At 38.9% G+C, this 14,459-nt stretch overlaps 1 long non-coding RNA gene across 1 annotated transcript in view; it reads left to right on the forward strand.

Annotated features, from left to right (window-relative positions):
• Window positions 1-212: 212 nt before the first annotated feature.
• Window positions 213-14,459, forward strand: part of LOC135579364 (uncharacterized) — a 62,031-nt gene continuing 47,784 nt past the window's right edge. The window contains exon 1 of the long non-coding RNA XR_010472294.1: window positions 213-666. This is a non-coding gene — a long non-coding RNA (uncharacterized LOC135579364). The remainder of the gene's footprint in view (window positions 667-14,459) is intronic.

Raw genomic sequence — 14,459 nt, forward strand, 5'->3', positions numbered from 1 at the left:
GTGCATTAAATCCAGTGGCTGAGACTCCACCAAAATTCTCACACCTAATAAGCTTTAACAGTATTGCTGTTCACCATCATAGGATGGCAATGTCATCTAAACATAAGTAATGTAAAACAAACTCTCTAATGTAAGAGGAACAGTTTTGGGAGACTTGCTTAGCTGCTGCTTTCGTGTTTCTAATACTTATGTCTGCATAAAGTAGTGAGAGGAATAAAAGATCAGGGACTGAGTCAATACAGTTTTACCAGCCTTGTCAAAAGCTCCTTGTCCAAACTTTTTTCTTCTAAAAGCAAACTCCTCTCTCTGCAGCTGCCTTCAGCATGATGTGCTCCGTGACACTGTGGCTTTTCCCTGCCAGCACTATTTCTAGGAGGGTCATGGGCCAGGGGGCTTGATGTGCATGTGAATGGTGAGTCACATTTTTGCAGTAACTGTAGATACTTGCACTCTCACCACCACCCCTGATTTTGATGCAGGGTGTGCTTCACGAGAGGTTCCAGTGGATAAAGTTCCCAGCATGGAGCAACCAGCCAGCATCAAGATCCGGCCACAGCACCAGCAACATCCCAGTGCCAGCGTCTCGGTACTAGCACAGTGGAATACGCTGCACGGAATTGGCCTGCCCAGTTTCTGATGGAATAGCCCACATGATTTCTTGTAATAGTAAGTGTTACAGTATCACAGTATGTTTGGGATTGGAAGGGACCTCAAAAGATCATTAGTCCAATCCCCCTGCTGGAGCAGGAACGCCTAGGTGAGGTCACACAGGAACATGTCCAGGTGGGTTTTGAATGTCTCCAGAGAAGGAGACTCCACAACCTCCCTGGGCAGCCTGTTCCAGTGCTCTGTCACCCTCACTGAGAAGAAGTTTTTTCTCAAATTTAAGTGGAACCTCTTGTGTTCCAGCTTGATCCCATTACCCCTTGTCCTATCATTGTTTGCCACCAAGAAGAGCCTGGCTCCATCCTCGTGGCACTCACCCTTTATATATTTATAAACAGTAATAAGGTCACCCCTCAGTCTCCTCCAAACTAAAGTGTTTATGCATACTATGATAAAATGCTTGGTAAAAGCTGCTTTTCAGTGCATTTCTGAAATTTCCTGCTGAAAGACAACACATTTTGAAAATATTTCCTCTTAGAAGGCAGGAGAAAAGTTCAAATAAAGTTGTTTGAGGAGAAGAGCATGGGAGCAAGTTCAGAGCCACAACACCCTCTCACAGCAGCTACCGCTCACAGTGGGCACCATTTCCCCTTCTGCATTAGGACTCTCAGGTTCAGCACGAGAAGACCATCTGAATGAAGATGCTTGGTTGGTACGAGGCAGACCTGCACCACCCCTCTTCTGTCCAGCTGTGACTCTTCTCTAGGTCTTCCAACAGTGCAGGTCAAGACTAGGCTGAAGAACCCTCCAGATCAGTCTACTGTAAAAATCATACTGATTTTCCTTTTTTTGGCAGAGCTCATATAGTATTTGCAGATAGCCTCCAGTGAATTACTCTCTATTATTTCTGTCTTGAAAAGTTTGAATTTATCTATAATAGAGTGTTGCTGAAAGCTGACCTCTCCCATTGCTCCATTTTCTCTGCCACATTCTTTTAACTGATGCCAAAGCACTAAACCTAAGACATGGTCTTCATATAACATGGTGAAGAAAGAAGAGAAGAGCACAGCCTTATTGGATGGGGCAAGCTCTAGGGAAATTCAGGGAATGAAAGCTGTGAAATTAAATGCACCTCTGACTTGGAAGGAAGCAATTTAGGAGAGACGGCAAGTCACGAAAGGGAAACATCACTTAACTATAATTAAGCAGCAAAAGAAAACAGGATAGAAAATCCTGCTTAGATATCTCATTTATAGACAAAAAAATATGCTAACAATAGAAATAAATAACAATGACTATAATGAGAAGTGTATTTTCTTGAAATATAAGGAGGAAAATAATAATACCAATTTAATACTGAGTTAAGGGGGATCAGCAAACCTCCAGTATCTTTTAAAATATATTACTGATAACAACAAAAAGAGAGAAACCTAAATGAGGCCTTTCACAGACCAATGCACTAAACTACATGAATTTATATTTAAGGAGAGTCTCAAGGTGTGTTTCTTCTTTACTGGTATTTATTCTCAGATTTAATAGCAGTATAGCCTTCTTCCAGCCCAGTTCCTTGGCTGCAGTTCATTTTGGATAATTATACTCTGCCTTACTAAATGCATTCCGTTCTTTTGCGGCTCCATGGGTATTTTGTCTCTTGGATGAGGCTGAGGGTAGGTCTGCACAGGAGCACAGACCTACCATATTTGTACCTTGCTTCCTCTGTCCACCTTCTTGGGGTCACCGGGCATCTCTGTAGGCATCTCTGATTTTCAGTTCATCAGTTAACAATTGGCTGATATACATTCTAATCATATTTAATTTATTATGAGATGCTGCAACAGGGATATGTGTTTATAGATGCATACTATACACATAGCCCAAAGGCTGGACTTTCTTAGGAAAACAACAGTATTATAGTTTTCGTAGTCATTACCAAGGAGCTATCTCTTTTCAATAAAATATGCTGCAGAAAACCATGGAGGAGGAACTGCGATCTTCACTATATGTGTCACTTGGGTGCATCTGGGACTATTATGATATAAAAATAAGTCTATAGATGCTGTTGACAAATAGTGCGTTTGTTGTGACAAGTTAAATGAGTTCTGGAAGAAATGAACTGGCCATGTATGATACCAGTGACGATCTACAGTGTAGTGTTGACCCTTCAGAAGCCACAGGCTCTTTCAAATATGAATGAAAATGTGAACAATCTGCTGGCATATTTGATCTCAAAGTTACTGTATTCCCAGTGGGGAAATGAAGTAGAGCTTTCCTTTCCAATTCTAATGCCTCATCTGAGATCACAGATGGGAAGTGCAGGAACCAGTTATGTATTCATACACATCGTACAAAAGATTAAAGTGCCTTTTGATTGACCTTGTGGTACTCCTGCCATGTTGGACCCATTTTACTAATTTAGCAAGATTATTGGGGATTTATTCAGTGCTTATAACAATATGACAGAGCACTGAGGAACTTTGCAGGAGCACAAATGGGTAAAACATGAAATCAGTAAAGATCTGTTACAGAAACTCAATGAGGATCCTGCTATTATTTCTTGTCTTTGATGTTTTCAAGATGGCATGAAATTATCTATTGAGCCTTTGTCATATCTACTCTCCAACATCTCTCTGTATAATCAAACCAACTGAATAACCAAGTCAAGAGTTTTTTAGGGGAAGTAGAAAGCAGGCAATTAACACTTAAACCATCATTTACAACACGAGGAAATGCAATTTAAAAATTTGCTCCAGGTTCTGTGGTGCAGGAATATAATTATCTCTGAGATACAAAGGCAGTTTTTACAAGAACAGAGACATCTGTCCAGCACCCTAGTGAAAGCCTTTTCTATTTAAGTCCTCTTTCAGGATCTGAACTACTCACCCAGCTTCTGCATGCTACAGTGAATCTGCCCATATAAGTCCCAGAGCAACTACTTTACAGTGGTGGATGAAAAGACCTCCTACATGCAGCCTATGAAAAATATTTAGTAACCTTTTAAATGTGAGATTTAGTATTAAATAGTTATGAAGGTATTGTGAGGAATTGCAAGTCTTGCGAAGAACGCTGTATTTTTCACGGTTCAGGAAAATTGTGTTTCTATGGCATCCACGCACCCCTTTTGCTGATTGCTTTTGTACTGTCCAGAGGTGCTGCATCACAATTAGAAATAATCAGCTCTCAATTCTGTTGCTGAACCATAAAGGCAGGGAAAACAATTTTTTTTTAAGAAACATAGGGATGAGCAATTGAAACTCATGGAAACGTGTAAGATATGATCATGTGCTTCAACAAACAAAAATATGAAAAAATATCAAGTAAAATATTTTTTTCAGGTTGACTCAAAATATGTTGTTCATCTTAAAAGGAAACAATTTGTTTCATTCTGAACAGATTGGTTTTACTTTTGGTTGCATATTTTTCTATTTTGTACCTTCATATTTTTGTATTTTTTAGCTTCATTTCAAGATAATACATGAAATTTCTGAAGTGAAAATTTTTTTTTAAATAAACTTGAAACAAAAAGTCCCAAGACATTTAAAAAAAAATCATTCTCTGTGGTCAGAAATGTTTATTAAATTTACTCTAAATTCACAAAAGATTTTGTCACCTGAAATGACTTTTTCCTCTAAGTTTCCTAATCAGTGAAAAGTACTTTCCAGATCTTCCATGCCTTTAATTTTTAGTGGATTTATTTTTTTAGTCAAAATGTGTGCTCCAACAAGTAACACAATGTGGTAAATACCCTTTAAAATGTCTGAGATATCATAGCAGTTTCTTTGCTGCCATACAGTTGTCATGGTTCAACTAACTGTGGTTCTACAACCCCTTATCACATGAGAAACTATAAATATGTTTGCAGAAGCATCTTCAAAGTAGGCAATGTACAGTTTAAACAAGGAATTCGGAAGAGGTACTGAAATATATGTTTAAGACAGAACAGGTGCTTAAAAATAAGTGCAACCTGCGTAGCATATCCCAGCCATCACTGTGGTTGTTTTGACAAAGCACTGAAGTCATTTGCCATTTGAATCTCTCTGAAATCAACCAGAGATTCTCCCTTGACTTCATGAGACTCAGTTCTTTGCCTCCTGTATAAGATAAAGTCACAGGATCACATAGCAAGGGAGGGATTTCACCTGCCATGATTTCATCTACAATGCTAGGGATTTCACCTACAACAGAAAAGTGGGGCCATCTGACAGAAAATGATGATATCATACAAGGAGCAGTAACAGAACAATCTACTCAGTAAATCCAGGTAGAAAGAATACTAATGGCTCAGAAACATGAAAGGTCAAAAATATTTATTCAAATATAAATTGTCATTCCAATAGTTACTCTTGAATTTTTATGTTTGCTTAGCATGTACGCTTTTCTCTTGGCTTTGGTAAGCATAATGCTGTATTAGTATTCCTGCAATGACTTATGTATGTGCATATAGTTGAAGTAATCTCATCAAACTGATGCTCAAAACAGCTTTGCAATACAACTTCATGACTTATTCATGAGGTGTGCTGTTTGCAAATGAGGCCACAAATAACACACACCAAAGGAACTTTCTTCTGAATCACTTCTAGTGGTGCCTAATAACTTATACACAAAGCTGCATATAAACATATGTTTTATATTATAATTGGTTTTGAACCAAACTGTTTTGAGGTGAGTCAGATAATGAGCAATAGCAAAATACTTATCCCTAGCTTCACATTTTGCTACTGTGTGCTCCTGGAGATATATTAACTATGGTTTTGCTCTAGGGATCTCTTTCTTTCCTCAGAGATGGACTGTGATGTTTTTTATGGGGAAGATAGTCTTCAAGTTTCCATCCTTATTCCAAATTTCTATCCAAATTGTTTACAGAATAGGGTTACACAGTGCTTGGACAGATTTTATGTATAAAACATACATATTTTTTACATTTATCTGTCAAATACAGGATTACAAATGTAGTGCCAAAAAAAGACAAAGATTCATTGTCAGCTGCTTCTCTGTGGATCAAGGCATTTCTATTATGGTGACAACTGAGAATTCCTGTTACAATGATTTTTCAGAAAATCATTTTTCTTTAAGAGTATGCCCATAATTGCAGTTTTTCAAAGTCAGGCAGCATTAGTGTTTTATCTGCATTAAAAAAAAAAAAAAAAAAGCCTCATAGGAAAGCAAAGCAAAGACTCACCAAGGATTGTTCTTAAAAAACTAGTGATTTCTTACATACGCATTTTTTAAAACACCTCCTCTGTTTAAGTTACTTATTAACTTCCAGTTTGAGGTTGCAAATAGTAGTGGGTGTTGATAAGCTGGATTCTTTGCAATAGCAGCAAATTAAAGATAAATAATTTTGCTTTTATGCAAATACACTTTTTCTATGTTTTATCCAAAATAACTTTCAAATAGTTGTTCCATGTGCAAAATGATTCAGAAGTTACTTTCCTGTGTCTGTTTACCATGTATGACCATATTCAGATAGCTTCTAGTCGCAATAGTTGTTTTTGCCTTCCTGCATCTGTTATGTCAGTAATCACTATTACCATCTGTTATCATACCATGTCATAAAGATAGAAAATGTTTTCTCAGGAAGGTATTCCTCCTTGAAGAGGGAGAGTCTAAATTCAAAGAGACATTAGCATTGCTCCATGTGTCTTCCATGTCCCCTTTCCCCTGGAACAGACATGTATCATGTTCTCCAGCTTGCTGCATGATGTTGGAAGAGGTTTGGGCTCCTAAGAACTGGGGTCATGGAAGCTCAGATAGGCCTCAGGAGGTAAGCAGGTACAGGAACATAAAGAGAGGGAAGCACCTGGTGACATTTCTTGACCACAAATTGTGGCATGAGAGGACACATCACAGGCTTTCATTCAGGAAATTAGAGACACTGATTAAGATAATCTTTTTGGAGACGGAAGGAATCCTCTCAGCCCTTACTTTGTTTAAGTTAGGCTCAAGACGAGCCATAGGTCCCCCATGTACCAGCAGAACGTCTTTACATCTACGCTCTTGGGGTACTAGGAGTAAATGCTCTCAATTGTTTTTGTTGAGTTGTTTACTTTGTGCAAAACATTGGAAATTCATTTAGTCAGAGGCTTGAACATGAATCTCTGGTCTACAGAATCAATCTCTTCCTTCCAGACTCGCTTCTCACTCAGTGCATATTCAGTCACTAACGGAAAGTTAACCATCTCCAGCAGAAAAGATTGTGATTGCCTCCTCTTAGCACAACAGTCCCTGGTGATTGCAGGATTTTGTTCATATCTAAGAAACCTGTATCCAGCTCCTTATTTTATATCAAACAAAATGGAGCTGTAAAAATGAGATTTTTTACCTCCTGGATCCTCTAGCCACTGAGGGCTAGCAAAAACACAGTATATGCATGAAGAAAAACTTGACCCTGATGTATTTTGTGTGAATCACAGCCTAGTCTGAGAACATCTGGCAAACCTGACTACTAGAATTGAGACAGGTCAAAGCTTCTTGGCCTAAGTCACTCAAATATATACTTCTGATCTGTCTGGTTTTTAAAACATAAAAGCAGTGACTGCTACTGAAGAGAAGCCATCAGTTCTTGAAGACAGTTAGTATGGGATGATATCCCCAGCCTTTGTCACCCAAGAAATGTCATGATCAAGAGACAAGCTGGAATAAAGGATAACAATGAAAATCTTGGCTCAAGATCAAAATGGGAAAGGCTTTTGGTACTTGTGCGTAATATAGTGGAAAAAGATTCAAACCATTGTAAGCATAAGATGGAATTTTTACATCTAATTTGTTATTAAATGTTAACTAATCTTTCAGGTAGTGAAAAGAAAAATATCTCAGTCTGGATGATTTTAATATCATTCAGCACTGAGTTATCTTTTTTTCATTTATCGTTTTTCGACATTCTCAAGCATTTTCAATGTTTACAAATAATATTTACTTTCTGCTGCTTTTGTTTTCCTTTACTATGGTTGTTCTTGTTGCCTCTGTAGTTGAAAGGTCAGTGCAAATTATTATTAAATTATTTGCACTTCCAACAAGCTAAAACCATGCTGTACATAAAATCTTCTCTTCTAGGCTTATATGGTATATGACTTGGGGTATAAAAGTCATTCATTTTGAACTTCTATCAAGTGATAGAGTCAACCTAGAAGGGGATATTTGTGTTTAGCAACAGGAAAGGGAGGTGGTCTGCACAGCATCACATGAATTTATTTAGATTGAGAGAACTCACTTCACCTTTGCCTTTGTGAAGGACAATTTCCTCTGTCAGCACAGGACTGCTTCAGTGCTACTGAGCAACACTGGATAAGTTTTACCTTCCATGACAGCCTCCAACAGTAATAACTCAGCAGGAGGAATCCAATTATACATAGAAATATAGTGCATTTGTAACAGAACATAACAAGACTGTTTCTTGATTGACACTTCAGTATTTGCTGAGATAGTGATTAAATGTAGATGAAGTTCTTTTGGTAAAGTACATGTTTTGTTGTCAGAAAATTTAACTCAGCACAGTTGTTTGTTCCAGTTGATTGGTTGATTTTCTGCTCAAATCCAGATGCATCTTTTAACAGAATTTTAATTAAGCCAGCATGACAGAATCAAAGGGCAAATGGTCATTTTTTGGCAATTAAATCACCCAGAGAAAATACCCAGAATATAAATATTCAGAATGTAGATATTGTGAATGACATTTTTAAATAACAGGCAGTGATTTTGATATCAACACCGGGCTATCTTTAAAAAAAAGAGAGCAGGTCAGAGCTGCACAGAGCTGCCCTAGCAACACAAAGCATTGCTGATTCCTGTCAGCAGCCAAATACCTTTCCATGCATAAAGTGGGATAGCTAGTCAGGGAAATGGGCAGTAAACAGGTGATTGAAAGGAACTCAGTATATGAGATTTTTTTCTGATTCTACTGCCATTAAATGAGTTGTAAGAAGTGCATATAGGAAAAAAAAAAAAAAAAATGGTTGCCTAAAGCAGGAAAATTACCAAGTACCTCCTAATTTCTTCCTATGCTTTTTCTTCCTTGGTAAAGCATTACAGCCACAATGCCTGCAGTACCACCTACCTAGATATGACTTAACGTGGAAAATATTTAAGGAAAGGCAAGTTTTATTGAAGTATTTTGGTTAATACCACCAATGCATCCAGGGTGTCATGGTTGTCAGTGTGTTCTGCACAAGGTCAATTGGAACTGCAGGTATTTGTTTGGGTATAACAGCAGCTACATTTCATTTCACATACCAGGTTTAGCATTCATTTTTCATCACATATTAACAGCGGCAAAGTCTCCACTTGGAGTCTATTGCAAATCTACGCGCTGAAATGAAACAATATAATTTTTGCAGTAAGCTCCAGAAACCCAAATTGAACTCTAAAACCCTTGCTGCTCTTTCTCCAACATGTGACAAGTATTTACTTAACAGGTAACTTGGGTCCTGACTGGCTAGAGCAATTCTCTAATATTCATGATGCTGGGGAGCAGGAGGAATACAGATGTACGCAGCAATGTTGTGTGAAGCTACTCACAATAATGGACTCCAGTAACTTGCTGGGCAAGGGCAAAGATGGCAAAGCTGAGCCCTAGAACCAGCTAAAAACCAGAGTATACGATGACTGGAGGAGATATAGGAATTCTGCTCATGCATTCATAGGTCACTGGTAGAGAGAGGCAGGACTTGGCTTGATACATGAGCTACCTTCAAAATGTTCTGATTTAGCTCAGAACCCAGACTCTATTAGCTTTAAGAAGTAAATGTAATTTTAAATGTAAGAGGTAAATGTAATTTTAATTTAAAAGATGCCTCTTGTAACTGGTAACCTGTATACTAAGTCAAAGAAGATATTTATTTTAAAACAGGAAATGCATAACAGATGGTGGCTCCATGAGCAACTACATTATTATTGAATAATTTTATTAAGGGACAAGCCCAGGAACATTAGCCCTTGCAAGAAGTAAAGATGGGTCACATCTAATTCATCATCTCAAAAACAACTAGGACAGTATGTTAGCAATTAAAAATTAATGCAATCTACAGATAAAATTAAAAGGGAAAATTAATGAGTGGAGACTGGATCCTCAGATGATTTCTTTCAGTAGACTTTTCCTGCAGTAAGCAGGACTTCTACCAATGGTCCTCACCTGAGAACAAAGGCCTTCAAACACGTTTTCAGCCATGTTTTGTAGATAAGTTATCGTTCACTCCTGTTATACACCTCTAATTTTAATAACCTCAGTTAGCTTGGAAGGCAACCTGATCGCTGGCAGAGGGTAATGCTCATAGATCAGCAGACACAGTTACTATCTCTGCCATAGCCACCGATTTGCTGGGTGGCCATGGGCAGAGTAACCTTGTCTCCCCCTGCCTGGATTTTATCAGCTGTCTTGCGAGGATAATAAAATCATTGTGAGCTGTGAATAAAGTGTTATCATATGCATTATATTACCTATTATAAACAGGAGGGCTGTCACAAACTACGAGGCATTTAAATGCAAGAGAAGTATTTTGCTGGGTCCTTCCTCTCTCTCTCTCTCTCTCAGCATGGAATGTTTTCCCCAGGCTGCTTCAGCAGAGCTCCAGAACTGCTGCTTCAGCTGCCTTGCCCAGCCCTGGGTTCTGGATGCAGGCACAGCTGCAATTACATCCTCAGGTCTCTGCCATGTGCATGGAGCAGATCCTCTTGTAGCTGATCCTACAGGAGTTTCCAGACAAAAGGCATGAACTTTTAGCTCTATTAGCTTTTTACAAGGGGCAGATATATTCCCACCAGGTACAAGTTTCGTGAATATTCTCACTCACCACCCCCAATTTAAAGACCATAACTATCTTTGCAGTGAAATACAGTGCAGATATACCTGAATCAGTCACCCCAGACTTCCAGCCAGCATGGTTCAGTGCAGTGCTGTATCTGCTGAGATACAGGAGCAGTTTAATGTTAGGTCTAAACTGCTATGGCTGTAACCCCACTGTCTCTGCTCTCGAGTTTCAAGTTTGGCTTGCAGATAGCCAGTTTTAGGGACACATGTCAAACACACTCATAGCTTGAGACCTCCCACAATTCAGTTCCAGACACCTTCTTTTATGCAACCAACACCAAACAGCAACTGAACTAAGGGCATCTGTAACTGAAAGCACAGGGAACGTTGCCAACTCCTGTGAAATTTTCCAGAGGGAGAGGGTGTCAGCTGGAGCTGCTGATGTGATGAGGAGATATGCAAATGCACTCAGAGATTTTTAAGGTCCACATGGAGGAAGAGTCTCATGTCTGCCTGCTTGACCATATCTCCAGAGTTGCAGGCTCTCAGTTGCAGCTGCTCTGGAAAGCAGCTCTTCAGCACCCTAATTAGCCTTACCCTAATGAATGATAAGGGGAAAGGCAGACAACTTTTTCTTTGCTTTTTCTGGGGCAGAAAGCTGTGGTGTTCTTGCTCGTCTTTATACCCTTTGTCTGTGAAAATAAAATGAAAAATCTGGGAGATGAGGCTGGTTTCATGTGTTGACCTGACTAAGGCAACTTTTATCAAGTAGTAGGTACATGTAGGACCTGTGTGTGACTGATATGTGGGTGAGAAGCCACAACTGTGCTAACTGCTGCAAGTGGACGTGTGGACAAGAGGTGAGTGCTCCTGCTTTGACATAGGTTTGAAATTCTTTTCCTCAATTAATTCAGGATTTGCTGTGGCACTGGACCCCTTTCTTCAAAGTGTGTTTGGGCAAAAGTTTCCTTTAAAAACTGTAAGATGGACTGAAGCGTGCCACTGGTCTTGAGGAGTGTCTGTGTGCTGCCTCTTCTCATGCTCAAGGTTCATGACTCTGCTGGAGATGTGCTGCCTTGGTGTAGGGTATCGAGCCCAAGTAGTTGGCTGCTGTGATAAGTTCTTTTCTCTCAGATGTCTGTGGCACCCACAGCAGTCTGGGGTACCAGAGTGCTGTGGGAGGGGTGCCCAGGAGACCCTGCTGGGATGCAGATGGAAGAGAAGACAGTCACTTGCAGTAGGACTGGATGTGGTTTTAGATGTAGGAGCTGTAACAAATCCAGGTAGCTGGGAAAGGTATGTTCCTGAAACTGCTGTGAATAGCTCATGATTAAACATTCTTAGAAAGCTTACAACGTGAAATGCTTTTTCCTGTGATTAATTCAGAGCCTGCAAAGAACTGGAGGCTTAATCGGAACTGGTTAGTGCCCCTTCTCTCTTGATTGATGCTGAAGTTAAAGAAAGGACTTTTCCATCTCCAGTAAAAATATGCTTTTAGTTCATGTCCTCCTCCCTGGAGTCTGTTCCAGGAGTGGAGAAGGAGCAGTCTCTTCCATGTTAATAATTTTGTAAGTTTTCTTTTGGGGCTAAATTATCTTCTCTCAAGTGAACCAGAGGCAGTCAGTAGCACTCAGAACAGGAAGGGAACAGAACCTTTCTACTGGGGAAAATTTAGGGTATATAACAGCTTTTCCTATAATCATTTTGTAAATAGTTTTGGTGTGCTAATAGATCATGTTAAAGCAGAAAGAGCTGCTTATATGCCTGCTGACTAAATAATTTTAGGTTAAAACAATCCTGTGAAATGAGAGGAAGGAAGCTGTATGCCTTAAAGACTTACTACATGCTTCTGAAGTAACAAACACCCCCACTTATGTATATTACTGACAACAACCTGTAGCAGCAGTTAAACAAAAGAGGATCTTCCAGTTACAGTGGGAAATAATGGAAAATATTTCTGATAAATGAGCCCCTTCTTTTTATTGATGAATGTAAATTTTACTTGCAAAAATGACATTAAGTAACTTTTTTTAAAAAGAAAAGAGGCAAGTTTCAAGAAAGGAGCAAAAATTGAATTTTCACTGCTGACTTGCTACTTTAGCAAGCCTTGAACAAAACTTCTACTTCTTTGCACCCACTATTTCTTTACTTTGCATGTTGCAAGGAATTGTGTAATGCCAAAAATGTAAAGGATTTGCCTAAAGTGGCTTCTATTGTATATTACCCTCATTGGAGAGGGTAATATACAAAAAAGCAAGTTCACAGGTGAACAAAAGTTTGATTTCTGCCTTTGTCTGGGAGCAGGCAAGCTCACAGAGTCAAAATTGTGTCTTGGTACAAGAGGTATCCCACTGAATTCAACAGAACTGATTTCATTGAGAACAGTGGAGTAATTTGATTCACAAGCGTACGAGAATTTGTATGAGAAATCGAGGACATGGTGTAGGCTGATGGAAATCCGAGCAGTTTTGGATTGATGTAGATACCTCTGTGCTTTAAAGGCTTTAAATGATGAGGTAGCCAATACAAATGAAACAAACAATGGTGTGCTTTAATGTCATTACCTTTCTGACCATTTTTTGCCTGAACCAAGGCCCTTCTCCTTTTTGGGGATCAAAGCATGAACCAAGTGTGCCATATTCTTATTTGTCTGAGAGGGATGTAGACTCTGATAGCTTGGCTTTCTGGTGAAATGCTCAGGTTGTTTCAGTGTCACTGTTTTCTGAATCCTGAAGGCTACTGTTAATAACTTATGGTATATAATTGGTGTTAACTGTGTGAGTCTTAATCAGATGCTTCTCATTCAGTGCTTGGACATGATTTGTTTAGTGAAGCAAAAATAAGCTGTGCATGTGAACTAGGTTATATTCTTGGTCCTGTTGACAATAAAACAGATTAAATAAAATGAAGAAAAAGCAACCAGATGTGATGTGGAAAAGGAAAAAGTTTTTTTTGGGAGACTTGCCAGGGTGATAAGGGTAAGGAAGAAAATCTGCTTTCTGACTGGCCTGCAATGGCAATGTATGTAATCATAAGAGAGCACGTTCAGAGCCATTCTGTTTATCCACATTATCTCATCCAACTGATTGAGAATTTGAGTTCTCTGATCAAATGTGTGCAGTCTATACTGCAACCTGCTCTTCACTTCTGGGTCCTAGTCTGTTTAGTCGTGCTTCATACGGAGTCCCTGCCTAATGTCCCAGTTTACTAGTGCTATGGTTTTATTTGCATACAGGAAGATTTAATTCAGTGAGATGAATATTTTCTGTATACAATTTCTCTATTCTTTATTCAAGATTAAGTTCCACTGAAGGTTAAAGGAAATGGAGGAATTAATCCTATATATCTGTATACATTGTTCCGATCCTAATTTCTAGCCCACAATAATACCTTGGGGACTGGAAGGATTTCTGATGTATCTTCCTAGAAACCAGCTCTGCATCCTTAAAATGTTAAATCCTTTTTTCTTTTTTTTTCTTTTCATTTTTTCCAGTCATTGATCTGCCTGAATAATGGCAGCTAAACCATAAAACGTTGGGTTTTTTGGAGTTATTGTACCATGAAATGTCAGCCCATACAGTTTCAAAACAATGTGTGGGGGATTAAACAATGTTAGTTCTGATAGATTTCACAGTGAAAACCTCACACAGCACTCTGAAAATATGTAGCAAATTCTAAAGAGTTTAGTATTAAAACCTAGTAGATGTCTAGAAACAGTAATGCCTGTAAGGTTTAAATTAGAAAAGTGCTTTGTCAAATTGTTTGTGATTTTTCTGACATCAGAATTAAATGACTGGCTAAACTGATGTACCCAGTGACATTTTAGACTCCCTTGAGAGTCTAAGACATCTGCAAGGAGCTGGCAGATGACATAAAACATATGGAAGGCCTGCACCCTTCTGCAGTGGCAGCCATATGCCAGGTATGATACCCTGGGCATTTAAAGTGGCATGGGATGCCTGCTTGGGAAGCTACGTCCTGCCCCTTATATTCTATATTTTTTCCACTGATTCATTTACCATTAGCTGTGATTCAGAGGTGTTAGAACAGAGGGTAATCAGCTGAGAATTATTGTCTTTCAAAGGTGGGAGATGGCGCAAATACATTGTGTACC

This window comes from Columba livia, chromosome 4 (genome assembly GCF_036013475.1).
Source record: "Columba livia isolate bColLiv1 breed racing homer chromosome 4, bColLiv1.pat.W.v2, whole genome shotgun sequence".
In the NCBI taxonomy this organism is placed as follows: Eukaryota; Metazoa; Chordata; class Aves; order Columbiformes; family Columbidae; genus Columba; species Columba livia.